This window comes from Rhinatrema bivittatum, chromosome 6 (assembly GCF_901001135.1).
Source record: "Rhinatrema bivittatum chromosome 6, aRhiBiv1.1, whole genome shotgun sequence".
In the NCBI taxonomy this organism is placed as follows: domain Eukaryota; kingdom Metazoa; phylum Chordata; class Amphibia; order Gymnophiona; family Rhinatrematidae; genus Rhinatrema; species Rhinatrema bivittatum.
Window position 1 is genome coordinate 154,261,463 of NC_042620.1, and position 27,887 is coordinate 154,289,349.

At 43.4% G+C, this 27,887-nt stretch overlaps 1 long non-coding RNA gene across 1 annotated transcript; it reads right to left on the reverse strand.

Annotated features, from left to right (window-relative positions):
* Positions 1-3,078: 3,078 nt before the first annotated feature.
* Positions 3,079-27,743, reverse strand: LOC115093234. Its single transcript, XR_003857241.1, has 3 exons — positions 27,683-27,743; positions 5,432-5,562; positions 3,079-3,828 (listed from the first exon to the last, which is right to left on the reverse strand). It is a non-coding gene; the product is annotated as an uncharacterized LOC115093234 (long non-coding RNA).
* Between the last annotated feature and the right edge of the window lie 144 nt (positions 27,744-27,887).

Consider the following 27,887-nt stretch of genomic DNA (forward strand, 5'->3'; position numbering starts at 1 on the left):
AGTCTGGCCATGATGTCATCCCCATAGGTAGGTATTTGTATCCCTATGGTAGGCCCACCTAGTAACTCGAGATGGGGTTTAGGTATGAGTGTAGGGGGTTAGGGGCCACTTTGACATTCTACGTGACACGTACAAACAGAACAGTTGTCTCTTGTGAAGATTTGATGACCTTCGGAGTGAGGAGACTCACTCCTAGATGAGATTTGGGCAATGTGCTCTCCACCTAGCTTGATGTTACCCAGGTAGAGAGTCCATCAAGGGACCTGGTGGTCCCTGCTGGACCACCAGGGACTTGTTGCAAGTCTTGGGGGGGTCAGGAGGGTGGGGGGTTGTAGTTAATTAAATTTAAAGGGTTGGGATGGGGGGTTTTTTTGGGAAACAAATACATATGTAACTAATGAACGGATCAGGATCCCCCAAGAACGGTTGCAAGGGATTTAGGTCCCGACAAATACAAATACCGAATGGGATGAATCCATCCCTGCTGCACATCCCTATCCTGGATTAACCCCTCCATCAGGCACTGGTTCTCCCAAATCCAGTCTGTTTCAAGGAAGGGTGGTATAGAATGGTATGCCTCTTTTTAGATCTGTACCAAAGGGTTAGGAAATAATTGGTGCCATCTAGAGACCACTGGGAATATTAACCTCTCCCACAGAGAATACATAGTGAAAATTGACAAAGCTGAATCTTCTCACATTTCTCTCACACAAGGAGTTCCCCAGGGGTCCTCACTCTCCTCTACCCTCTTCAATATTTATATACTGCCCCTGTGCCACCTCCTCGCCGACCTAGGATTGAACTTTTTCTTATACGCCGACGACGTTCAAATCCTCATCCCTATCAAAAACACACTAAAAGAAACCCTCCAACTCTGGGACTCCTATCTTACAGCCATCAACTCACTTCTATCCAACCTCCACCTTGCTCTTAATGCCTCAAAAACTGAGATACTCATTATATCTAATCAACCTGAACTTACATCCCCCAATAACATACTCTCTCCCCCCGCTACACCACTGACTGTTAGAGACCTTGGTATTGAACTAGACCAGTGCCTCAATTTCAAAGCTCATATTAAATCCCTTTTAAAGGGGGGCTTTTACAAACTCTACATCATGAAAAAGCTTAAACCACTGCTCCACACACAAGATTTCCGACTAGTCCTGCAGACCACTATCCTCTCCAAAGTGGACTACTGCAATTCCATCCTCCTTGGCCTCCCAGAGTCCACCATCAAACCCCTACAAATCCTACAGAACGCCATGGCGAGAATTTTAACTAACACCCGAAAAAGAGACCACATCACCCCCATACTTAAGGACCTCCACTGGTTACCCATCACCTTCCGTATACAGTATAAAACCCTCACCATCCTTCACAATCTGCTCTACAGAACCAACCCCTGGCTCAAGGACTCGCCTCACTTCCGCATAACCAACCATCCAACCAGATCCTCCCTCGCAGGTACCCTACAGACCCCCTCCCTCAAAATTGCTCACCTCACCTCCACGAGAGAAAGGGCCTTTACCATAGCGGGCCCTACACTCTGGAACTCCCTTCCCACCTTTCTCCGCCTTGAACCCTGCCTGGCCACCTTCAAAAAAGGTATAAAAACTTGGCTTTTCAGAAAGGCCTATCCTGAAACCAACCAAACCTAGATGCACCCCTAGTACCCCTTCTCCTTGTCTACTCCCCCCCTCCCCCCTTATCCTAAGGCAATATCTCATTGCCATCCCCCCTCCGCCCCTCCCTTTATCGTACTGCAATTTACAAAATTATACAGTTAAACTGAGGTAAACAATCTTACTTTAGTTGCAACCACTGTAAATAGATCCTTCTGTAAATAAGTTCCTGCTATTTTAACAGTTGTTCTTTTATTTTCCATTCCATGCTACCTATCTTTTCCCTCCTCTCCTGTCTCCCTCACCCCTCTCCTCTTTCTCGCCTGCTCCCACCCCCCTTCCCCTGTTCATTGTAATTTCCTCCTTTTGAGTTACTTGTAAACCGGCGTGATGTGCCATACGAACGTCGGTATATTAAAAAGTTGTTAAATAAATAAATAAATAAATAAATAAATAAATAACTTAAGGAAAAAACACACAGAACGGCATTGTTTGACAAGTACCACAAAAAATATAGTGGACTGGTGTGCAGAAATCACATGAATGAGAAAAGTCAAAAGATATATTGTGTGCTGCGTGAGCTCTTGATGTGGTTGCATGTAAACATTAAACTCATAACAACTTAGGGGTAGATTTTTTAAAAAAGCGCGTTCGCGTACTTTTGTTCGCGCACCAGGTGCAAACAAAAGTACACTGGATTTTATAAGATACACGCGTAGCTGCGCGTATCTTCTAAAATCCTGGATCGGCACGCGCAAGGCTGCCGATTTTGGGCAGCCGGCGTGCGCCAAGCCGCGCAGCCTGTCTCCGTTCCCTCTGAGGCCGCTCCGAAATCGGAGCGGCCTCGGAGGGAACTCTTTCGCCCTCCCCTCACCATCCCCTCCCTTCCCCTACCTAACCCACCCCCCCCCGGCCCTATCTAAACCCCCCCTACCTTTATCCACGGATTTACGCCTCCCGGAGGGAGACGTAAATCCACGCGCGCCAGCGGGCTGCTGGCGCGCCGAGACCCGACTCGGGAGAGGTTCTGGAGGCGCGGCCACGCCCCGGCCCAAAACCACGCCCCCGGGCCCGCCCCCAAAACGCCACATCCCGCCCCCAAAACATCCCGTTGTTCGGCCCCGCCCCTGACACGCCCCTGACACGCCCCCTTCGAAAAACCCCAGGACCTACGCACGTCCCGGGGTTCTGCGCACGCCGGCGGCCTATGGAAAATAGGCGCGCCGGCACGCAAGGCCCTGCTCGCATAAATCCGGGCGGATTTACGCGAGCAGGGCTTTTAAAATCCGCCCCTTAGAGTATATACATTTCATTATATAGCCCTGTTTAATTAGAGAGTTAGTATAAACAAATGTCAATGTATACATAAGATGATAGCCTAAGTAGATATTATCAAATTAAGCCCTCCAACACGAGACCATGTTTCACAGAACATCATCGGGAGGGACAAGGGCAGATTCAAAGGATTTCAATTTATATTCCTGTTTCAGAGGAAAATAAAACAAAAATAGATAGCAATCAATTGTAAGAAAGTGGAACCCTAGCACAAGACTGTGTTAACAAACGGTACGAAGTTCAAAATAAGTATCGGTGCAGACAGTAGTTAGCATCCAGAGATGGATCAACCTGTGGAGGGACAATTCAATTGTAGTCTGACTACCCACTGCATCAAAACTGGTAATCATTCAATAGAAAAGTTGAAACAAGTGCAGGCTCGTGAAGACATCCAAGTAGAGGACTGTATTGGTGGGCAATTATAAGCTCATAGTAAATACAAACAAACACCGGTTTGCAAAAATACTAAGGTCAAGCATTAGAAGGGATTTAAACTGGGCTATACCTAGCATCCCGGGTGAGCTGAGGAGCATGATGGTCCTGAACCTAGAGGGCCACAAAAGCTGTACCTCCACTTGCAAGTCATGCATGACACCTCAGATGAAGAGGAAGAGGGGACCTTTAAGGTGCTGAGACAGCCCATGTTGGAGGAAAAGGAGGCGAAGCAGCTGGAGGAAGAGAAGCAGGTGGACCCAAGGTCTGATCTCCCAGAAAGTAGTCCACAGGTCATCAGATTGTCTGACCAGGGGCAACAGCCTGAAGATGAACTGGTGGCCAGTCAGCGCCTCCCGACGGTGAGGCTTACAGGGCTCCTCCCTGTGGCCGGTACCATCTCTCACCTCGGCCCAGGGCCCACATACCTAAAATCCTAAAGAAGGTAACACAGAGAATCAATTTACAGAAGAACATAGAAAAACATTTCCCCCCAACGCAGTCCCCATCCCATCTTCCCAACCTATATCTAATCTATATTATCCTTCAACACACTATAAATGTAATTACTCATTCAGTGAATCTGCTTCACTCTACAGACAGGTCATTATTAATTATAGTGCAAACTTTATGTGGCAATGATTGCAAATACATATCCCAAACCTTTAAAATGGTGGATTTAGTTTTGGGCAAATCATAGTTAACAGTATATTTTTCCATAATATATAAATGAGATAAAGCGTTTCTTAATTGTGTAATTGTGGGCATGTCCAATACCAGCCTTTTCTGCAAAATTGCTTTCTTTGCTAATAGAAGTATCTTACTACATCATAAATGTAAGAATGTAGTCCGAAAGTATATTTTGCTCAAATTATCAAATAATATGCAACTAAAGGCAGTTGAGTCCCAGTTATTGCAAAATGAATCACATCACTTTTCTCCAAAAGTCTTGAATCATGAGACATGTCTATAATTGGTATCCAAGAGTTCCTGTTGCTTTCCCACACTTCACCCAGACGGAAGACACTGACAAGTGCATATCCTAGCTTTTTTCTGAGGAATATAAAATCGTAGCAAGTATTTATGTTGAGTTTCTCTCAAGTCCAGGCCACTAGTAAGTTGTTTAATTCTTTTAAAACAACCAACATACATTTTAGTAGTTAAATCAATAGTCAATTCATCCCGCTAATAATTACTTTGGAACAAATATTCCAGCAGTTTATAAGTGTGTTTATTCAAGAAATTGTAAAACCCCAAAATAGTATGATGTGAATGGATTTCCTGGACAAAAGTATCTAACAAAGATTGCCAATTTTCATGCTTTAACTCCTGTTTATTTAAAGAGTTAGCACAGTGTCTTGCTTGTAAATAAACAAAGAAATCCCGCTGCTCCAAATGAAAAGTATACAACTAAACTGGCAAATCAATATATCACAAAAATCCAAACCCAAAAAAACATATAGTGACATATACAATATATCATAATCTTTATTTATTGCACACAGAAAATATTTTTCCTTTTAAAATTTCAAGACACGAACCCAAGGAATACCCTCCTAAAAAAACCCCACCTATACTCACACTCCATTCATTCTTCCTTTCACACACATTATTCTCTAAAAACCTTGTTAACCCAACATCATTTCTTATATATTAAATTTTTTCAAACATCTTTTCTCATTCCAAAACAAATTTTTCAAAAAGCAGAACAAATTCTCATTTCAATAAATTTTCATAACTGCCAGAACAATCACATTCTTCACTTGATATCAACAGTTATATTGTTCTTATATTCTCTTTCTCCTCCTGATCCTTCTACAACCTCTTCATCCTCTCAACATGTTTCGCCTTTTCACAGGCTTCTTCAGGAGAGCATAAAACATTTTTCAGCTGATCATAAATCTTCAAAGTATTCATTTTAATAGTATTCCCATACAGGTTTCATCTACAATAATTAACAATTTTAATGAAAAAAAAATTCTCAACAAATTTCTTCAAAAAACAAACATGCTTCCATAGATGACATTTACAAATTTTACCTGTGCGTCCAGAAAACAATTGAATGCATTAACAGATATGTTCCCCGATTCTCACTCTTCAATGTGTTTCAAAAGAGCTCCCGCAGGAAAACCGTTCTTATGGTATATCCCGTGCTTCATTTTCATTTTACCTACAATGAGTTAAATCAATCAATATTTCCTAATTCTCTCTATTTTTCTCAAAAATTCTAACCCAAAAGAAAAGGGAAGAAAAGGTATGCTTAGAAATGAAGGAAACTTACCTTACCGATTCTGAAAACAGACACCACTTCCACAGCATTCAACCACCCATCATCAAGCGAATCAAAGGGAAAGATCAACTCCTCCCCTCCTACCTCTTTTAAATCCCACTTAACCAATCAAAACAACCCGATCTTTATCCACATCACTTCCTATTTCCCGCGGTGATTTAAAGGGACTATTTCATTCATATATCACCAGTAATCTTAAAGGGACAATGCTTCACCTTCCTAAATGTACCCGTCACACCTTTTTAGTTTACTAAAAACAAAAAAGCACACTTGACAGCCTAGAAACATGCAATCCAATCAATTCTGTCATTTAATCCATTTGGCCATAAGGTTTTTAAAGAAAAAATCCATCTTGCTCCACTCGCAACAATGTTTTGTTTAAATTACCACCTCGTCTATTTTTTATCTCTTGAATTACAAAAAAACGGAGATCCTCAAATGAATGTCGATATTCATGCCAATGCTTCACCAATGGGGGGCAGTTTCTACTTCATTAAGAAGTCTACTGCAATACTCTAGAATCCAAGTTTTGATTTTCCTCGATGTTTTGCCCACATAGAACAAACCACATGGACACTTAATAATATACACTACTGAAACAGATTGACAAGTAGTGGCTGTTCTTCAAAAAAATGTTTACAAACCGGATGAAAGAAAAACTGCACAGATAGACTCAATCTGCAAACACTACAATTTGTGCACGGGTGATGTCCACCCGTAGCGCCTTCCAAATCTTCTCTGCATATCAGGTCCGAATGCACCAGTATGTCCCTAAGATTCTTGGGTCTCCTAAATGAGAACAACGGAGGATCATTCATACCCACAAAGCCACTGATCAAATGCCAATGGCTTTTGATTACTTGGATCAAGTCACCTACCCTATTTGAATAGGGTAGAATACAGACCAAAGATTTGGAGTCTACAGGCTTTCTAGGAGTCAATAAAAGATCCCTGTTGATGTAACACGCTCTTTTATAAGCTTGTTTAATTATCCGATCCAGATACCCCCTTGCACTGAATCTCTCCCGTAAATCCTTGGCATGTTTCTTGAAGACTGACACATCTGAACAGATCCTTCTAACCCTAAAGAACTGTCCCAAAGGAATATTTTCTCTGCTATGTTTTAGATGGAAACTTGTGAAATGCAACAGTCCATTTCTATCAGTAGCCTTCCGGTATAGCTCAGTCACAAAAGACCCATCTTTTTTACCCACTTTCATATCTAAAAAAGAAACCCATTGCATCTGGATATCACAGGTAAATTTAAGGCCCTGACAAATGCATATCCTAGCCTTTTTCTGAGGAATATAAAATTGTAGCAAGAATTTTAATATATAAGAAAAGATGTTGGGTTAACAAGGTTTTTAGAGAATAATGTGTGTGAAAGGAAGAATGAATGGAGTGTGAGTATAGGTGGGGATTTTTAGGAGGGTATTCCTTGGGTTCGTGTCTTGAAATTTTAAAAGAAAAAATATTTTCTGTGTGCAATAAATAAAGATTATGATATATTCCAAATGAAAAGTAGCCTGCAGCTCTGGAAGATAACCATTTGGACATCATCACAAAATAGTTACCACACAATCTGAAGACCAAGGGAAGCCCATTTTACAAAAACCAACGACCGAGTACTCAGTTAAAAGTTCAAATTTCCCACAACTGGAAGAAAATAGGACATTTTTTCATTTAACCGTAATTGTGTACATAACCATCACCAAGCTTTCAAAAGGGTTTGTTTTATTTCATTCAGCAATATTTGTTCTGGAAGTTGTGAGATACAACTATGGAGTAGAAATCTAAGATCTTATGGAAAGACTAATTCCTGTTTTGTCACCCAGGTGTATACAATATTGTATTCATTAACCAATCTCCAATATGTGGGAATAAGCATGCAACATTATACCTCCTCAAGTTTCCAAACCCAGACCCCCCTAATCCCACTTCCTCATCAAAGTAATTAAGTCTATACGCAGTTTCTGCTTTTTCCATAAGAAATACCAAACTAATGATTCTATCCCTTGGATGTCTCAAGCTGTGAGAAACATCAGCAAGGTTTGAAATCATTTTGTCAAGATTATTATCTGAAATATATTAATCTGCCTCACCAATGAAAGAGGTAAATCCTGCTAATTTAATAACAGATGTTTAATTACTTCATAGATCCTTATTTAGTTAACTGTGTGTAATTTACCGGTATCCTTACATAGATTTATACCCAAGTATCTAATCAAGTCTGCAGCCCACTTCATTAGAAAGGACAAGCCCAATAAAATGACTTCTGAATCTTGCAGTAGTAAGGCCTCTGATTTAGCCTAATTTAGGTGTGGTAGTTGCTGGAAATGAATCAGTTAGGGTCTGAGTTTTACATTGAAAGTGATTTCCAAAGGATTCACATAATTCTTGTGATAAGATAGCTTCAGGAAAATTAACTTTGGAGGAGGGAGAGCATGTGATAGATTTGACAATGTTGAATAGAATTTCAGGGGTTATTGTTAGCGGCCTCAATACGTTTGGAGTAGAATTTATTTTCTTCGGAATTAACAGTGGCTCTGTAAAAGGTGAGTTGAGCACTGAACCAAGCAAGAGCATCTGAACTTCTGTTTTTTTCCAAGTGCCCTCCAATTGGTGTAATTTTCATTTATGTAAGATAAGGGTGTGAGTGACCCAAGGAGCAAATGAGAGTCATTTGTGTGTGAAGGGTTTCAGTGGTGCAAGCTTGTCTATCATTTTGGAAAGGGCAGAGGTCCAGAAATATACCGCGTCATTAATGTTGATGTCAGGAAGATCTGATAACTGGGGAAGGAATTCTTTAAATGCCTCAGGATTGATATATTTCCTTTTTAGAGCCTTGATGGAGAAAGGGTCAGGAGGGGAAGTTGGAAAGTTGATTGTAATAGATGTTGCATGTGCCGGCCACAGCAGGCCCTCGGCCAGGCCCTCTTACCATCTTCTGCCTGTTCCAGCATCTAGCTCCACTTCCCTGTGGCTGTGGGCTGCCGCCTTCGACCTCGGGCCACCCCCGGTGCTCCTGTTTCCTCAGTGGACACCTGTGCTCCGCGGTGGGCCTCCCCACGTGGTCCGCAGAGAAACACCGCCATCCTGTGCTGTGCTCCTCCCTAGGCGTGACCGCATCTCCTTTCCTTTTAAAGGGGCCGCGGCTGGAAACCAAACCGTGGCCACGGATGATGACGTCACTGGGCTCCGGTAAATAAGGCCGAGCCCAGGCTCAGTTAGTTGCCTTTGCAACAGGTCTCCATGCTGGACGTGTACTTCATTGCCTCCTCTGGTGATTTCCTCATATTCCTGGTTCCTGTTCCTTCTGTGTTACTGATCCTGGTTTCATTACTTCTCCTAGTTCCTGTGCCTCGTGTTTACTCTACTTGATTTACGGACTGATTTCTCCTGGACCTAAGCTCTGCTTTGCCCGACCACACTACTTCTGGACCTGAGCTCTGTTTTGTCCGACCACACTACTGATCATCTCCTGGACCTGACCTCTGCCTTGCCTTGCCACTGCTTCTTGCTTGCTGCCTGCCCTGACTTCAGTCTGTTCTAGGATGCCCATACAGTCTCTTCACTGGACTTGGCCTTTCAGGCTTCATCCTGCTTTTACCCGGGCGCCCCCTGTCTGACTCTTGTTCCTTTTGGCGCCCGGGTCTCTGGGACTCTGCCTCGTCCAGTAGAAACTCTCCATTACTACCATTGCTGGCCCCTGGCTGACCTCCTCCTCATCTACCAGAAGACCTCAGAGACCCACCTAACTCCAGCCGGCCCTGGCACCCAAGGGCTCAACCTGCGGGGAACAAGGGCTGGTACTGGCGAAGCTCCAGCTGGCCTCCGACAGTCAGTCAGCTCCGCCTACTGATGGTGGGGACCTGTAGGTCCTCCCCTATGGGTAGCATCAACCCCACCTCAGCCCACGGGTCCACCTCCTGCTCAACAATAGAGGCATTGATGAGCTAGTGATCAGACCAAGGGATGGGGGAAATAACTAATTTGGAAGTGTTTTAATTGAAATAAAGAGGGTTAAGAAAAAGTAGATCTAAGGTATTGCCAGCTTTGTGTGTGGGGGAATGTAGAAATTGATGCTAGTCACAAGCAGTGATGATACTGAGAAAGTGATTGGCGGAGTGAGACAAGGGAACTTGATCAATGTATAAATTGAAATCTCCTAAGATTTTTGTTCTTTCAGGGTGAGGAAGGGAAGCTGAGAGAAATTCAGTCAAGGTAGAAGTATTCTGGGCTAGGAGATTAGAGGGGGTGCAGTAAATGAGACAGAGATCAAAGTTATGACTACTGAGTAACATGAATTTGAAAGGAGGTGGCAAGGTAGTAGGGGATATAGAAAAAAGAAAGGAGAGCTTAAAGAAGACAGAGAGGCCACCCCATGACCTGATGAGCAGGAATGGTAGTGAAAGGTGTATTCAAGGGGACAGCACAGATTGAGTAGGGAGATATCCGCTTCTGTGGTCCTTGATACAGTGAGACAAAAACAGTCAGGTTTATTAATAGAGAGAAGTTGGGACTTTTTTTTTTTTTAGAAATCGAGCAGGCATTCACTAAGAGCAGGGAAATGTCCTTAGGGGCAGAAGTGGCAAGAGAGTGAGTTAATGGGACATTGATCAGAGTATTTCTGGGTCTGGCTAGATAATGTTTGGGAAATAAGTTACCATAGGAACCTTGACCAAGTATAGTGGAAACATACATCATAAGAATCAGGGAAAGGGGATGTAAATGGGAGATGAGAGGAGGCAAACTAGAAAGCAAATGAAGGAGCAAACAAAGGAGCAAGTGCCTCTGGAGTACCTACCCCAAAGTTAAAGGGCAGGAGCACTTGCTGATGTCACAGTGGGGGACAGGGTTCCGGGAGCATCAATGACAACCTAAGTTAATGGGCAGGAGCCCTTTCAGATGTCACAGTGGGGAGCAGGGTTCTGGAAGCATCAATGGTGGCCTGAAATTAAATGGCAGAAGCCCTTGCTGATGTCACAGTGAGGGGCAGAGCTCCAGGAGCATCAACAGTGGCCAAAAGTTAAAGGGCGGGAGCCCTTGCTGATGTCACTGGGGGGGGGGGGGGGTAGAGTTCCGGGAGCGTCAACAGCGGCCCAAAGTTAAAGGGCAGGAGCCCTTTCTGATGTCACAGTGGGGAGGTGGAATTCCGGAACCATCAACAGTGGTGATTTTCTTCAGCCACCAGCAAGGTGATTCTCTTCTCTTAGTGCTCCCACTTCTTTTTTCTATTATTCGTTTACCCTAAAAGGCAAATTTCACTGCTTGACTTGAAAAGGTTTCTCTTTCCCTCTCAGTTCCCCATGTGTGTTTGTTGGTTTGAGTGCCCCAACTTTTATAGAAAATCTTCTCTTTGAAACTGAATATTTTTATAATGGAGGGTAATTTTCAAAGGGACCTCTGTGAGTAAAGCAATACTTTAGAATTGGCCCTTTAGAAAACTGCCAGGATCCATCATTCCGTGCGGAATGATGAACTCTGCACTGCAGGGGGGTTGGGGGGGGGGTGGTGAAGCAGGGGGTGGTCGGGCGATAGCCTGCAGCCGGTTGCACCATGGTGGTGTGATTTCACCAGCCGCAATGTGGCTGGCTGCAGGCTATCGCAACATAGTGCCACCATAAAAGGTGATGCTATTGCTGGCAGCGGTGCCGCTGCCTATTAACATATTGCCCTCCCTAACTCTGCCCCAACTCCTCCCCTCCCCCTAATTTAAATCTTACCGCCACGATAAGGCTCTAACGCATGAGATAAGGACCTATCACGGCTTGGAAAATTACCCCCTAAGTGATAAATTGACACATATGTCAGGACCAGTGGATTGGAAACTAGCAGCTGTACAGAAAACAGATGGGGACTCTACCAGGCAGACCTACATTAGCTGTGAAGATCAGGGAGAACAGTACTTTTCCTACCCTTCAGATATTGAGGGTTTGGACACACCTGGTGAAACCCTCATTGATCCAAAAAGAGACCTACCTCTGATAGCACACCCTGTTTAAACCCTGAGCCAGCAAAGAGTGTCTGCTGGCACAATGAAACCCTAATCCTGTAATCATGTTTCCATATACTTACCTGGATCCTTGTCTTGCTTCTCTTGAAACTGGGAAGCTGGTCTGTAAGTGCTGCCTTGAATCTTGTTTGCCTTGTAAGGAAGCTCTCCTGTATCTTCTGTGTTTTTTCCTGCATTTGTTGAGCCAGAACCTTGTTATGTTTGCTACATGCTTCCTTGATTAAAGCCCTTTTGTGAACCCTGAATTATTGTGCCTAAGCATGTGGTATTGCCCCATGACCACTTACATCCTAGTCAGTACCCGAAAGTAAAAGTATATGTATGTACACACTGCATGCACATATGGCAAGGCACAACAGAGGGTAGAGACTAGACAGGGACTTATGCAATACTTTAAAATGTTAACAATTATGCATTTAAATTCTCTCAGCAAAAGTACATGCACAATAATGATAGATGTAATTCTACACTCATAGATTTTTTGTTGGAATCTGTGGGAGGGCGGGCTTCCGATTCCGGGCAGATGTGTGCACTTGGACCACGATGCGACTGCAGAGAGGAGCTCCATGGAAGCGCCGCAGCAGGCAAGACATGTCCAAGCAATGGAGGAGCAGGCTGACCACCGCCCTAACCTCTGCCAAACCTGCACGCACCGGCTACCCCAGAGACCCAGCAATGCAATGCTGGTCTCTGGGTTAGCCCTCCGGCCACTCAATAGACCTTTTGGACCTGCTACTGGTTAGTGGCAGATGCAGCAGGACGGACAGAGGTCGAGGGCAGGCGATGGTACTGGAGCTTGGAACAAGACGGGACCTCGGCCTTGGACTAGGCTGAAGACTTGAACAAGACAAGGAAGCTCAGAGGCTCAGACGAGTCAAAGACAAGTGGAGCTTGGGACTCAGACAAGATGAGGACCTTGGTACTTGGAAGCTCAGACGAGACGAGGACAAGAGATAGCTTGGAGCACAGACGAGTCGAGGACATGAGGAAACTTGGAACTTGGAACTCAGATGAGATGAGGACAAAGATAACTTGGAGCTCAGGGAAGACGAGGATGTGAGGTGGCTTGGAACTAAGACGCAAGACGCTCAGACATGGATGAAGATCAGAGGTAGATTCTAGAGAGTCAGGTGAGGCTTCCAAATACTCCGATGAGGATTTGGAACTTGGAGAGACTCAGGCAAGGATAAGGACTCAGGAAACTCAGACAAAGACAGAGACTCAGGAACTGGGAGGAATCTGGGCAGTGCTCAAAGACATATCCTGCCAGAAAAGGACTTCAGCCACTGGAAACAGACACTGGATAGGAACAGATTTACTCCCAGGAAGGTCATCTGAAGATGAGGACTGGGGCGAGCAAACTGAACCCGGAGCTTGAGGACTGACGATACTTCAGGATTAGGGCTCGGAACATCAGGACTGGAACGTAGGACATCAGATACGAAAGGACACCGGTACCTTGGGACATCAGGACAACTATGGCATCTGGACATCAGGGGACTTCTAGCAAGGAGGACCACAGGGATGACTGGAACATGATGGACGAAGACATCAGAAGGCTGAGACGTCTGGACATCCGAAGACAAGGAGACGTCAGGACATCTGGAGATAGGGAGAAGCACATCTCTTCTCCTTGGACAATATTCAGAGCCATTTATGTGAGTACATAACAACTTATCTGTATGAACTGGCTGTCTCAAAAGTTGCTCACTCTCAATCCAGATGAACTATGACTAAGGTTCTATAATGTGTATGATTTTAACTGCATTTAAGGAAGTTTTGTCCCAGGTATATGTTTTGTTTGAGATCAGAAAATAATGCATATACATTGTATTTACTTTCATGATTCTACCTGCACTAAAAGCTGCAAGTCCATAGGTACTTGCCACCTGTGACAATTTTCCCTTTGAAATTTGGTGCAAAGTCTGATAGTAAAATAAAGCTGTGGTCTTTGTGCAACAGGTTGAAAATTGACCCCATGAATAATTTTACAGTATTTACTAAATCTGGTGAAAAGATATGTGACAGGAATTTTTCTAAGTCCCAGTAGGTGAATCTCGTCAGTCTACTCTGTTATACCATAAACATTATAGTCACCAAATATTATTATAGGCAAGAAGGAATGTGTGTCTAATCATTCCTACTGTTAAAAGCTTTTTACAGGTAATTCTCTATCGTGAGTAGCCATTAGTGTTAAGTAGCAAGAGGGTGCTCATAAAAAAACATGTAAAAGCCATTTAAAAATAATTGAATTCAAAACGATGAGGCAGTTAAAGCATTTTCAGATAAACCCATAAACAAAGATTCATAGATGCATAAAAATTAGCACTGTTGGTTTGTTCACAAGAGAGTCAAATGTGACAAGAGAGAGTCATGAAAGCTTACATACATTTTTAAGGAAGATTTATTGAGATTTAGCATATTTTGTATTAAAACCTACTGCTTTGCTAGATAGTGAAAGCCTGATAAGACTTGCTCCTTCAGACTTATTTCCATTTTGATTATTTTTAACTAATATTCAGCTTGGCTTGCACAGTGGGAGCCAATAACAGCCTGCGATTGCCTTGCTTTCACACAGAGCTTCACTGATGCAGGTAGTGAGTAATGACCTGTGTGGGGACATTAACATTGTTGCCAAATGATCATTTGGTCATAGTAATGGATGGTGACTAATAAACATCTCTGATCCACTACCCAGATGGTAATTAAAGGCATTTCCTTGCTGGTAATTTTTATGCTTTATATATCTACCACTAAAATTATTAGCTCTATTTAAAGAGAAGTAAAATGGGTTAATCAATACAGAAACTGTTTGTATTACTCTGATAATGATCCATTATCCCCAGATTTCAATGAGGGTTTCATTGTGAAAAAAGCCTTTGAAAACTGATTATCAATCAGAATTCTCTGCTGCATGTTCAGCTCTGGAATGAAGATATAGCTGGAGAGGATAAAAATTCCATCTGGAAGGAAAGGCATCTTGAGGCCAATATTCAGTAGGCCATTTAGAAGACAAGTTATCCAGCTAAGGTTAGCCAAATAACTTGACCCATATATTCAGCAGGAAAAATGTCCTGCTGAATAAACTTGCTTAAAGTTACCCAACTATTTATAGCTGGATAACTTCAAACCCTAAATGGCTATGTTTGTATTTTAAGTTATCCAGCCTTATGTGGCCAGATAAATTGTTACTTACCCAGATATCTTCAGACAATATCTGGGTAAGTAATGCTTTTGCTCACAAAAACTCCAAGAATTAATGGGGCCTATAAACTGATTTTTTTTATATTCCCCACCTAATATAAATTTACCCTATTGAGCTTTGCATCCCCTACTCCACATCTCTAAATCTCCTAGAGCCATCCCACCCATCCCCCAGACAATCCCCTTCTTCATAAAGCACCTGGTCACCGAGACCAGGCCTTCCCCCTCCCTCAGCAATCTAACAACACCCCACTGCAACCCAATCAGCCTCCCAAGGCCTTTCCCCCTACTTCCTGAGGCCAAACATTCTTGCAGGTAGTGGGATCAGCACTTATCCACTCCTGGCGAGGTCCAGCACAGACTCTGTCAAAGCTGTGCTGGAAGCATAAAAGCTTCCAAAACTAGAAGGGTATTTACTTCCTGGCTAAATTATAGCTAGATAAGTGGTTTTCCGTCTATAACGTAGCTGGATAAGGGACTGAATATGCCAAGTGTACCATTTAGATGGATAACTTTTGAGTTAATCTTCTAAATGGCTTTTGAATATGGACCTCCTTATTCATTTCAGTGCTTACAAGATGACACTCCCTGGAGGCATATAGGTTTTAAAAATGAGGAAAAAATGTATATAATTTTCATATGCCTACCTAGCAGTAAAAGCAGCAGTTCAATATGATCCTCTAATAGTTTGTTATATTGAAGATATTTCCTCCAAGTAATAATATCTAAACAAAGCATGATCCATTTTGATGGCAAACCATAATTTTTTCCCTCTGCTTGCCATCTCCTTTGATTCTAGATTTTCAGTGCATCTGGAATGTTCTCCAGCCTCACTTGTTACCATTAAAGTCATGTAAGGGGAGGTCTGAAACAAAGCTGCCATGGGCTTTCATTCATAATAGGTTTTCTCCCCTTTCATCCCATCTGCCTCCCCTTTGGTAGTCTGGTATATTTTCAATCCCATTCTTCTGGCCCAGGAGCATAGTCTATTATAGGAGTGCAGTTGTTTTTAACAAATTAGAAAATGGCAATAAAATGTTCTATTTCATCCTATTTTGGTAAGGCCATGAAATGAAAAAAAACAAAAAACAACTGACAATATTTCATAAAAATTGGTGGGTGTGGGTGAATGACTGGTGTGACTATGTGGAGACAGGTGGTAGAGTGACTGGTTGGGTTGGTGACTGGTGTGAGAGAGGCAGCCTGGTATATGTAGGGGTGACTGGTGAGAGGAAGAGAGACTGTATGGGTGACAGATGGAAAAGTGACTGGTTGGGGTGGTGACTTTTGAGAGAGAGGCAGCCTGGTATGTGTGGAGAGTTGACTAGCTAGAGGAGGAGTGACTGGGGTGACTGTATGGGATGACAAATAGGAGAGAGACTGGTTGAGATGATGATTAGTGAGAGAGAGAGAGGCAGCCTGGTATGTGTTTGGGTGACTTGTGAGAGGGGGAATGACAGGAGTGACTGTAATTGGTGACAGGTGGAAGAGAAACTGGTTGGGGTGGTGACTGGTAGGAAAGAGGCAGTCTAGTATGTGGGTGCATGACTGGTGAGAGGGGAAGTGTCTGGGGTGAATGTATGGGGTGACAGGTGGGAGAGAGACTGGTTGGGGTGGTACTGGTGAGAGAGAGGCAGAGGCAGTATGGTATGTGGGGGTGACTGGTGAGAGGGGGTGTGACTGGAGTGACTGTATGGGAACAGGTGATAGAAAAAGGCAGCCTGGTCTTTTTGGGGTGACTGGTGAGGGAGGGAAGTGACTGGGGTAACTGTTTAGAGTGACAGGTGGGACAGAGACTGGTTGGTGTGGTAAATGGTGACTGGTGAGAGGGAGGGGGGGTTGACTGGTGAGAAGAAAAGAGACTGGAGTGACATCTGGTGAGAAGAAAAGAGACTGGAGTGACATCATTTTCCTGTTCCATGTAAGACACATATGTTACAAGTAAGACACATATGTTCCATGTAAGACACATATGTTACAAGTAAACCGAAGTGATTAGCAACGTTGTTGCTAGAACTTCGGTATATAAAAAATGTTAAATAAATAAATAAATCTAGTTAGTGCACACTAAGTCCTGTTAGTGAGCATTAAATAAAAAATTAATACCTCCCTCTGAACTATTAAAAAAATCAAACACATAATGACCTGAAACAATAACAACATGATAAAAAAAAAGCACACCCCTATAGCCTATAGCTTTCTTCACAGTCTACTACATGTGTGCCCTAGAACAGGTTATTAAGTGCTAATGAGCAATATCTATGAATATATGATGGGTTCAAGAATAAGAGTGCAATCTCCTGCATAGTATGATAGTGAGTTTTCTAACATACTACATTTGCAAATTTTTGGTTGACATTATGGCATATAAGATAATTTAGTCTTTCATATAAAACCCATCTATAGAGTAGATATGCAGAAGCCAGAGTTGTTTAAATTACAGTGTAGGTGGGAGGGCCTATGTACTAATTTGTAGAGATGTACATTCATTTTTTCCAAATTAGACAATCTCAACTCCCATTAGTGCGCACTAGCACTGAAACGTTAGTGTGTGCTAATGGCGGTTAGCGAACACTAATCCCTGTTAGCGTGCCCTAACCCGAAAATCAGGGGCCCATGAAGAAAAAACCCTGAACTGTGGAAAAAACAAAGTTTTCCGCAGTTCACTGAAAACGAAGTTCGAAACGAAATTTCTAAACTATGCACATCTCTACTAATTTGCGGCACATTTGGAAGGTTACTGTGGATGACCTTCTAAATTAATTGTGCATGTTAATTCACCTAGTAGCATGCTATAAATTAAGCTAGTAGGGAGGGTCATTTTATAATGATTTGCAAATTATGCAGTAAAAATGCATAAATTATGCCAATTTTCAAAGTACTCATAAGTTCACTTTGAAAATTATCCATGATAATGGCACAAATTCACCCATATAAAGTTACACATGTTGTCTGCAAGCAAAACTTGTTTATTGTAATTTATGTGCATGTTTTTTAAAAATCGAAATCAATCTCTGACCTCAATTCTGACCCCAGAATGCCTTTCTTTTTTGCACATTAAGTATGCACAAAATTGAGTTATGCATATACTTTTATACATACAAATTCTGGGCAATTGTATAGCAAACCTCTGCGAGATAGTGAACCTCAAAAACTATAATCGGAATTAATGCAGGCCACTGCAATCTGTACAATAATATTTTTTATTATTATACTTATGTCATGCTAATGACTGGATGAAAAGATCTGAGAACTTGTACCACCACAGTAAAAATCTTAAGGCAAATCTTTGTCTTCTATCATTGGTGAAAAACCTCCATTTTTTTGTTTTATAGTGCTTTTTAGTGAATAAGAAAGCATTTTTACTTATCTTATTTCAGCATGAAAGAAGAATATGGAACAGTATGAAGATCTAGATGAAGCTTCCAATCACTAAAGTCTGGGCTGATAAGGTCTCGCTGAAAAAAAATGTTTGATTCTACATTTAAAGTAACATCTCAGTTAATATCAAAACGCAAATTGGGCACACGTTCCCCTGCCAGTGCCACTGCTTTATGGCTTTGTGATGATATTGTCCACATTTTAATTGTAATTTCTCGCTGCTGCTCCTTAAATTTTCTTTCTAAAAACAAGCATATTTTTAATCAATGTTTAACTCTTATAAGTTTTTGAAATAAAATTAAGTTTTAAAACTTACTCATTACATGCTAGTTATTTTTCCAAACCAGAAACAACTGCTGACATTGTTGAATGGCTTTCTCTTCACAATCCTGAGTGTATTAAAAACGTATTCTCCACTCAGTGCAATGAACTAAAGGTTAGCAAATCAAACTGGTGCTAAAAATCCACAGTAATCCCAAAAAGTGCACCAAAACCATGGTAAAAATGACAGTAAAGACCAGCGCTAGTTTGAGAAATGCTGCAGTGTTCCCTACTGGTTGATAGAAGTGGTAGTGCATGGATGTTCATTTGTTTTCTTCAACATTCCTCCTTGCATGGAAATAAATGGCCTCTTCTAAGGCCATTTTGTCAGTGTTGGATGCTGTTATGTGAGCTCTAGGTGTTGGAGGTTTTCTTGTTGTAGGAATTGTGGTGTTCTTGCTTAGTGCTTTGTGATTGCTAAATGGTGTCTTTTGTCCTGCTTGTTTTTCCCTTGCTGTTTCTCTATTCTTTTGTCTTTGTCTGTTTTCTTAAGTGAATATTTAGAGTGTATCTGATTGTGGGTCTGTGATTGTCTGTCTTTTTGTCTACTTTGGTGTTTTAGGTGCCTGAAAGAGCAGAGTGGGTGTTATTGGCTGTGGAGAGAATGAAGCATGACAAATGGTCTATGAGTGAGAGAACAGATGAGTGTTACAAGCAGGTGATAAGAGGTGTGTGATGCATGAGTCGGTGGTGTTAGACAGGGGGAGGAAAATTAGGTGCATGAGTTAGAGGGGGTAGCTCGGAGGGAAGAAAAGAAAATTGGTGGAGGGATCAGAGCAGAGAGAGGGGGAAAAGGAAGGGAGAGGGGAGCAGATAGTAGAGTAGTGCTCAAAGAGGTAGGGACCCACCATTGTCATCATCTGGGAGTGACGAGCAGATAGGAACCAGTAGCAACAGCAGGAGGAGAAGCGACATCAATGCAATGTGAGTTTTGCAGAGGAAGAGAAGTATCTTCTGGTATGCTGGATCTAAAAAAAGCACAGTGCGCTCTTCAGGCAGAAGACATCCTCAAAGAAGAATATCTGGGAGAGGATTGCCAAGGATATCTGCAGCCTGTCAGTGATGACTAGGACAATAGGGATGTGAATCATTTTTTGACGATTTAAAATATCGTCCGATATATTTTAAATCGTCAAAAATCGTTAGAGGCGATATATAATAGGAATTCCCCTGATTTATCGTCAAAAATCATAAATCGGGGGAAGGGGGAGGGGAAGGGGGAGGGCGGAAAAACCGGCACACTAAAACAACCCTAAAACCCACCCTGACCCTTTAAAATAAATCCCCCACCCTCCCGAACCCCCCCAAAATGCCTTAAATTACCTGGGGTCCAGTGGGGGGGGGGGGTCCTGGTGTGATCTTTTACTCTCGGGCCTCCGGTGCGTTGTCCCCCAACGTCAGGAGCATAGGAGATCGCTCCCGGATCCCCGCTGGACCGCCAGGGACTTTTGGCCCCCCCAAGCTGGCCAAAAGTCCCTGGGGGTCCAGCTAGGGTCCGGGAGCAATCTCCTACGCTCCTGATGTCAGGGGACAAAAAACAAAATGGCGCCGGCACCATTTCTACAACGCACCGGAGACCCGAGAGTAAAAGATCACACCGGGACCTCCCCCCTCTAGACCCCAGGTAATTTAAGGCATTTTGGGGGGGTTCGGGAGGGTAGGAGATTTATTTTAAAGGGTCGGGGTGGGTTTTAGGGTTGTTTTAGTGTGCCGGTTTTCCCGGCACACTAAAACACGATTTAAACAATATTTACAAACCTAAAACCCCGACAATCCGATTCCCTCCCCCCCCAGCCAAAATCGATCGTTGAGACGATCGATGACACGATTCACATCTCTATAGGACAATAAACCAGCTGATGCATTGATGGCAGGACACCAGGGTAACTGTCTAGGCCAAGATAGCACTCATAGAGAGGACCAAGCACTGGACAGAAGGAGGCCCACCATGCAAAGTGCAGCTGTCACCAGTGGAGGAGCTGGTCTGGGAGATTCTTCAGAAGAACTACTTTGCTAGTGTCCATACTGGCAGCACTTATATGTATGCTGTAGAAGGAGCAGGTGAATATGACAGGGAATTGTTTTCTGGGGTGAAGAGGGCTGGATGAGGGAGTCAGAAGCATACAATACTACTTTGCTCTGATATGTCTTTTCTTAGTTTCTCAGGTGATCGTTGGCCAATGGCCACAGAACAGCCTGCCACAAGGGGACAGGGCAAAGAAAATAAGCTAGTACCGCTGGAGGCACCTTGATAGGAACAGCAGAGCAACCAACCAACAGTTTGCAGTTGCCAAGCGGGTAACCTCACCCAAAATGAAGACAGTCAGATGGCTGAGTTCCATTTCACATGGCCAGACACATCCATTAGACATCCCAGATGTATCAGCAAGACCTAGCACCAGCATGGGCATCGTTTCTATAGGTGCCACTGAGGTCGGTGTTGGGGCTCCACATTATGCCATTCGCACAGGAACACCACTCTCTAGCATTGAAGCAATGGCAGAAAAGGTAGTTGCAGAAGTGCTTGCAAGGCAGGAACTTGTTCAGACCAGTGTGATGGCAGGATAGATGGAAATATGAGGAGCATATGAGGATGGAAATGCTTAATCTGCAAAGATAGTCCAGACTGTCTGCAAGGGAGAATAATGTCACAGCCACTGTTTTGGCTGATCAAGTTAGAGCTTCATCCAATGACAATGTCAGTGCCCTACAAGGACTTGATTCATCTGTATAGGAAATGGACAAGATTCTTACTTGTGTGATCAGGCTCATGTTCTCTCAGTAGGCTAGCTCATCGTCCAACTCTGAAACCATGGAATGTAGCATCCTCCTACGCAAGCCAGAGATGGGAACCATGGAAGGAGGCCATATCCTCAAAGCAAGTTTCCACCATGCTTAATTTCTGATTTTATCTGGATCCAACCCTATTCTGGATCACTGATGTCTTTCTCTGAACCACACCCATTACCAATGGTAGGAGAGGCTCTATTTTCCAATGGAGAACAGAAAAACTTTGGCAACTGTCATGCCAGATCACCAATAACAGCCTCAGGAATTAGGGATGTGCATTCGTGTTTCACAAATTAGGCAAATTCAACTAATTTCTTTTGTAGGTGGATACATTATCGGTGCTTGTCACTGCATTATGCAAAAATGGTGATTCAGCTCTTGCTCTTTCTTCCAGTGTAGATGCTTGTTCCATTTGGATGCCTCATCTCTACCTAGATGCTTCTTCCCCTCATCTCTGCCTTCATTCAATGCTTGTCTCTTCTCTTCCCATGAGTATTTATACTCCTATATTCCAAAGCACTGTTCTTTTTGGTTCCCTGATGGGCACTGGATGACATCAGACTTGCATTTCTCACTTTTTTCTCTTTTCCCTTTCTTTTGCAGATGGGTTCAACATTGGTGCTCATCACTGCAGTATGCAGAAATTGTGGTTATGGTCCTGTTCTTCCTACTGGTGCAGATGTGTTGCCATTCAGATGCCTCATCTCTACATGGATACTTCTCCCTCTTGGATGTTTTATTTGAGCCATCACTCACCACACCATCAGTGCTTGTATCCTAGCCTCCCATGAGTATGCACACACCAACATTTCTGTATTCTATTCTTGCTGATAACACAGTGGGCTCTGGATGGTATCTCTCTAGGCTTCTGATCTGTATTTCTCATTTTTGTTTTTCTTTGCCTTTCTTTTTTGCAGGTGGGTGCATCATCATGAGCACTCATCACTGCTGCTTTGCTGAAATTTGCATCATTTACAACTCTTTCTTTGGAAGGGGGCTTCTTTTCCACTTTGGCAGGCTATCGGCATGGGTCTTCCAAATGTTTCTCTAGTTTATGGATCTCTTGATTGATCTCAGATCTGAATCATCAGTCTCCTTTTACTCATGCATAACTCGGATTTTGCACAGCAACAAGGTCTATGTACCCACATATCACAATTTAGACTACCCCTCTAATTATTCAAGATATTTACTCATGCCTTAAACATTCATTGTATTTATCCACGTCCTGTTGACGAGTTATTATTATTATAGTCTATGTAATATTTAATTTGTATTATTTATTTATTTTTATATGATATGTTATATGTTACTCATATGTTAAGAAACGCTGTTTAATGTAACGCCTTTATTGCGACAGTTTTGTTCTATGTAAACCGACCTGATTCGATACTTGTATTGAGAATGTCGGTATATAAAAATCTGAAATAAATAAAATAAATAAATTTATGGACTTTTGCTGCATATGTTACCTTGCATTCTATACCCTATTTCCCAAGTTGTCAGTGTAGATCTTCAAATGTTACTGGACTCTAACTGAATATGCATCCTTGCATTTTATGCAATTGCTTTGAAGTCTGTCTTATTTTTGAAGTGAAATAAACAGTCTTAAAATGTTACTTGTTTGTGGGGTTTTTGTTTTTTTTTGTTGGCAATTGGGTCACAGGCTGTGCTGATTAGGCCAGGGATTTCCACTCTGTTGTAGAAATCCTGGCCCAGGCATGCAGGACCTGTCCAGGCATCACAGGCTATGACTCCTTAGTCCAGAGATTTCCACACTAGTGAGGAAAACTCTGGCCTCAGGATGCAGGGCCTGTCACAGGCTTCTCAGGCTGTGCTTCCTTGGGCTAGACACTTCTAAATTGGTGCCGGAAAGTCTGGCCCAAGAATGACAGGCCTGTGATAACGAAGGAGACCATTAAAAATCAGTCAATAAAAATATTATTTTACTAAAATCACAATAAAATTCATAACATATTAAAACATATTTAAAAACTGGTAGATGGCCACAGTGTGTATATCATTCATCTTCCTTGGAGTTTGCACAAATCAGAGAAGAGACAAATATTGGAGTCAGAATCTTCCACACAATTGTCCCCGCCCCTGTCAAGTCATCCCCTCCCCACCACCACCAACATGTGTAAAAATATAACTCTGAAATTGTCCACTATGATGCTGTGGCAAAGCTCAATTCCCTTGCTGTGCTATCTCCATCCGTAGCAGTTATGAACATATTCAGTTCTGGCCCCAGATCCATATCCACTAGGGGTGTGCATTCGTTCCCTACGAATTGGGAGTTTGCAACGTATAGGGCCCTATTCATTGTATTCCCCACGAATTCCCCACGATTCCCCGCGAATACAACAAATCTTCGCCGAATTGGCTGCCTAAAGGAGCCAATTTAAACAAACCCCCCACCCTCCTGACCCCCCCAAGACTTACCAAAACTCCCTGGTGGTCCAGCGGTGGGTCCGGGAGCCATCCCCTGCACTCACACCTTCGCCTGCCGGTTTCAAAATGGTGCCGATAGCCTCTGACCTACTATGTCACAGGGGCTACCGGTGCCATTGGTCAGCCCCTGTCACATGGCCATCGGCGCCATCTTGTGCTCCTACCATGTGATAGGGGCTGACCAATGGCACTGGTAGCCCCTGTGACATAGTAAGGGCAAAGGCTATCGGCACCATTTTGATTACTGGCAGCCGACGGTCCCGAGTGCAGGAGATCGTTCCCGGATCCCCGCTGGACCACCAGGGACTTTTGGCAAGTCTTGGGGGACCCTCCTGACCCACATAAGACTTGCCAAATGTACAGCAGGGGTCCGGGAGCGACCTCCTGCTCTTCGGCCGTCGGCTGCCAGTATTTAAAATGGCCATCGGCCCCTGTGACATAGTAAGGGCAAAGGCTATCGGCGCCATTTTGAATACTGGCAGCCAACGGCCGGAGTGCAGCCAATGGCCGGATACTGTATAGGCGCTGTATAGCGCTCTATACAGTAAAATGGATTGCACTTCATGGACGCGCTTTGGACGCGGCTTGCATTTGCATGCCATTTAAATACTGTATCGAGCGGTATGTGATCCGAACTGTGCGCGCGGCAAACGAGCGGGTGCCCGGCACTGCTGCACTTTTTATTATGCGCCCTTACTGTATCGGCCTGTTACTGAGCAACGAGCCTTCACCATATTTCCCTTGGGTGAAATTTCGAGCTAGTGCAGACTGCGCAAGGATGAAGGAGTCGTGGTTGCTTCTGGTAAACCTGGAGACAACACTAAGGATCTTCAAGTGGGCATAGCTCACAACATATATATTCAGGAAGTTTAAATGCTTCCTGTTACAGTATGCCATTTCTTTCCTGTGTGCTGGGGTGAGAATGAGATGGATGTAATCAATTGTGCCTATTACATTCATCATGCCAGCTATATCAAAGAAAGCATACTTCATCTTCTACCCCTAGTAAGCTGCTGTGGGTACTTGATGTACTCCTGACCCATTTAATCATGGCCTTCAGTATCTGTCTGAATTGCCTTGAAAATGTTGAAGTACCTTGCCTGTCTCACACACAGAAGTACCATTCCTTTCTCACATACACATACACACACACACACAGAAGCACCATTCCTTTCTCACATACACACACACACACACACACACAGAAGCACATTCCTTTTTCACATACACACACATACACACACACATAGAAGCACCCTTCTGATCTCAAATACATATACACACAAAGGCCCCCTCCTGAACAGCTAATTTCCGTTGCTGGCTGGCTTCGCCAGTCTTCTTTCTCCGGCGGCGGCAGCTGGCAGCGTCCATCTTCTTTTCTTCGGCCCCACCGGCCTGGTCTCTTTATTTCTTCGGCCCGGTGCCCTCAATGGTCCGGAACAGAGGAGGCCACGTGATCCACTATTCCGGCCCACCGGGGGAAGCCCGATCCCCCGATAGGCCAATCCGCCCCTATTCTCACATGGCCTTCTCTTTCTAACCAAAAGAATGGAAACGTATGATATGTTGCATTTGTGGGGTTTCGCCATGCGTTTCACGGACCCACGAATGCAATGATTAGGGACCTATATGTTGCGGATTACGCATTCATGCAAAACGAATGCACATCCCTAGCATCTTCTTTCTCTGTCTTCTTTGCTCTAAAGCTTCTGCTACTCTAATTCTTTGGCTCACCTGCAAAATGCGCTTAATCCATTTTTGCTACATATAAACAGAGAAGCACCTATACACAGTACCATAATGGACTAATATGGCCACCAGAAATGTGGTAAGTTTTACTCTTGCCCTGATCCAGACATTACATTTTCTGCAAAACAGGCACTAAAATGTCTCCCTGTTAACATGGCTGTCTACATTGCCCTGTAATAGACAATACCCTCTTTTAAATGTGATTTGCATGCACCTGCACAAAACATACCACAGGTTTCATAGCATGGTTGTTATTGGGGATAAAACCCATATTACATGCCTCAGTAAGGTTAGCATTAAAAAACAGAGAGGTGAATCGGTTTTTGTGTTTGTGTCGTTCATCATTTTTCGGCCGCCGCGGGAAATGTCATTTTTTGGCAGTTCGGGTTTTTTTTTTTTCCCGCGAAAAATCTTTTTGGGTTAGTGCGCACTAACTGGAGTGCACACTATCCCGTTAGTGTGTACTAACAAAACCATTAGATTTTGTAACTTTTTGTTAGTTTTTGTTAGCGCGTGCACTAACCCGAAAAACAATTTTTTGCGAAAAAAATGGGAAAATGCCAATCATTTTTTGGGCTCCTCGAAACATGCCAAATTGGACAATTTCGTTGAAATTTTCAAATTCGGCAAAAACGAATGCACATGTCTATCAAAAAAAACATTCTAAAACTAGAGTAAAAAGCCATGGTATGCTCAGTGTGACTTATTACATTGGCCCCATCATTTGCTAATATGGTTGTATCAATGTAACTTTTGGCTGGCTGTGGGGTAGCCCTGCGACTGGCTGCATTTACCTCAGGACGTCGCTGACCCATCCAAAAGCCAAATCTTCCTCTTTTGGCTGAAATGCCACCACTACAACGTGCAGTCTCACTCTAAATATAGGCCCTGTGGCAGGAAAGCCACAGCAGCACTGCATGATGATGTCACGGGAGGCTGATCATTTAAACCACTCTGCCTTGTTCTTCAGTACTTCAGCAACAGATTCTCCTGCTTTTGCAGTGCATGTTGCTATCGTTGTCTATATGCTTGCTTTGTCTCCTTGCCTTGCCTGTTGTCTCTCTGCTTGCCTAATTCTTTGTCTCTCATGCCTTGCCCTGCCTTCCTCTCTATGTTCCTGCCCATCCTGGTCCCCAATGCCTTGTCCATGTCTTGTCTTTCTTTCCATCTCTGCTTGACTTCTGGTTCTGACTCTGGATTTAGATTCTGAAAACTCTTCTGGATTGCTACCTGCTCTAACCTCAGCTTGGACCTCGACACTGCCTGTTCTTCTCCAGCCCTAACCTCGGCCTGAACCTGGACACCATTTTCTGGCTGCCTACCCTGCCCTCAGCTCAACACTTGACTGAGTCTGACAGCTCCTTACAAGACTCTCGCCTCTTTGGCCCCTGGAATGCAAAGGCTCAACCTGAGAGGAAAGGAGCAGGTATAGGTGAAGCTGCAGTCCCAGTTCTTGTAAGAACGAGTCCACCTGCTGTCAGCATGGGCCTAGTGCAGAGCTTTCAAAACTTTTCATGTTGGTAACACACTTTTTAGACAAACATAGTTTCATGACACAGTAATTCAGTCTACTAGCAAACCAGAAGTTAAAGGTTAAACGAACAAAACATATTTCGACAATTTATGTATGTTTCCTTAAATATATACATAAATAAAATGTTTCGTGACACAACCTATCTCATGAAAACCTTTCATTTATATTAAAAATATATAATAGTCCAAGATTAATGTTATTGTTATAATTTATCAGTAACAATAATAAAACAAATTGTCTGTCCCCCCACACACTCATCTCTCTCCCCCCAAGCACATGTCTGGGCCCCACACACTTGTATCTCCCCCCTCCCCCCAGCACATGTCTGGCCCCCACACTCATGTACCTCTTCTTTTTGATTGTTGCCAGTGTTTCATGAAAAAATAAGCCCAAGCACATGTCTGTCCCCCACACACTCATCTCTCTCCTCCCCCAACCACATCTGGCCCCCACACACTCATATCTTCTCCCTCCCAGCACATATCTGGCCCCCACACACTCACTCATCTCTCTCCCCCCCTCCCAGCACATGTCTGGCCCCCACACTCATGTACCTCTTCTTTTTAATTGTTGCCAGTTAAGTGCTTCACTCCCTTCAGGGTTCAAGCCTGCCGTGCTGCATAAACCCTTCCAGGATCACCAGACACTGTTGCTTGCAGTCAGTTCTCCTCGTGGCCAGGCCTCATTGGCAGCAGCAGCCAATGACAGGGACTGCTGGGCTCAAGTCCCACCCACCAAGCCCAAAAAACCCATGATTGA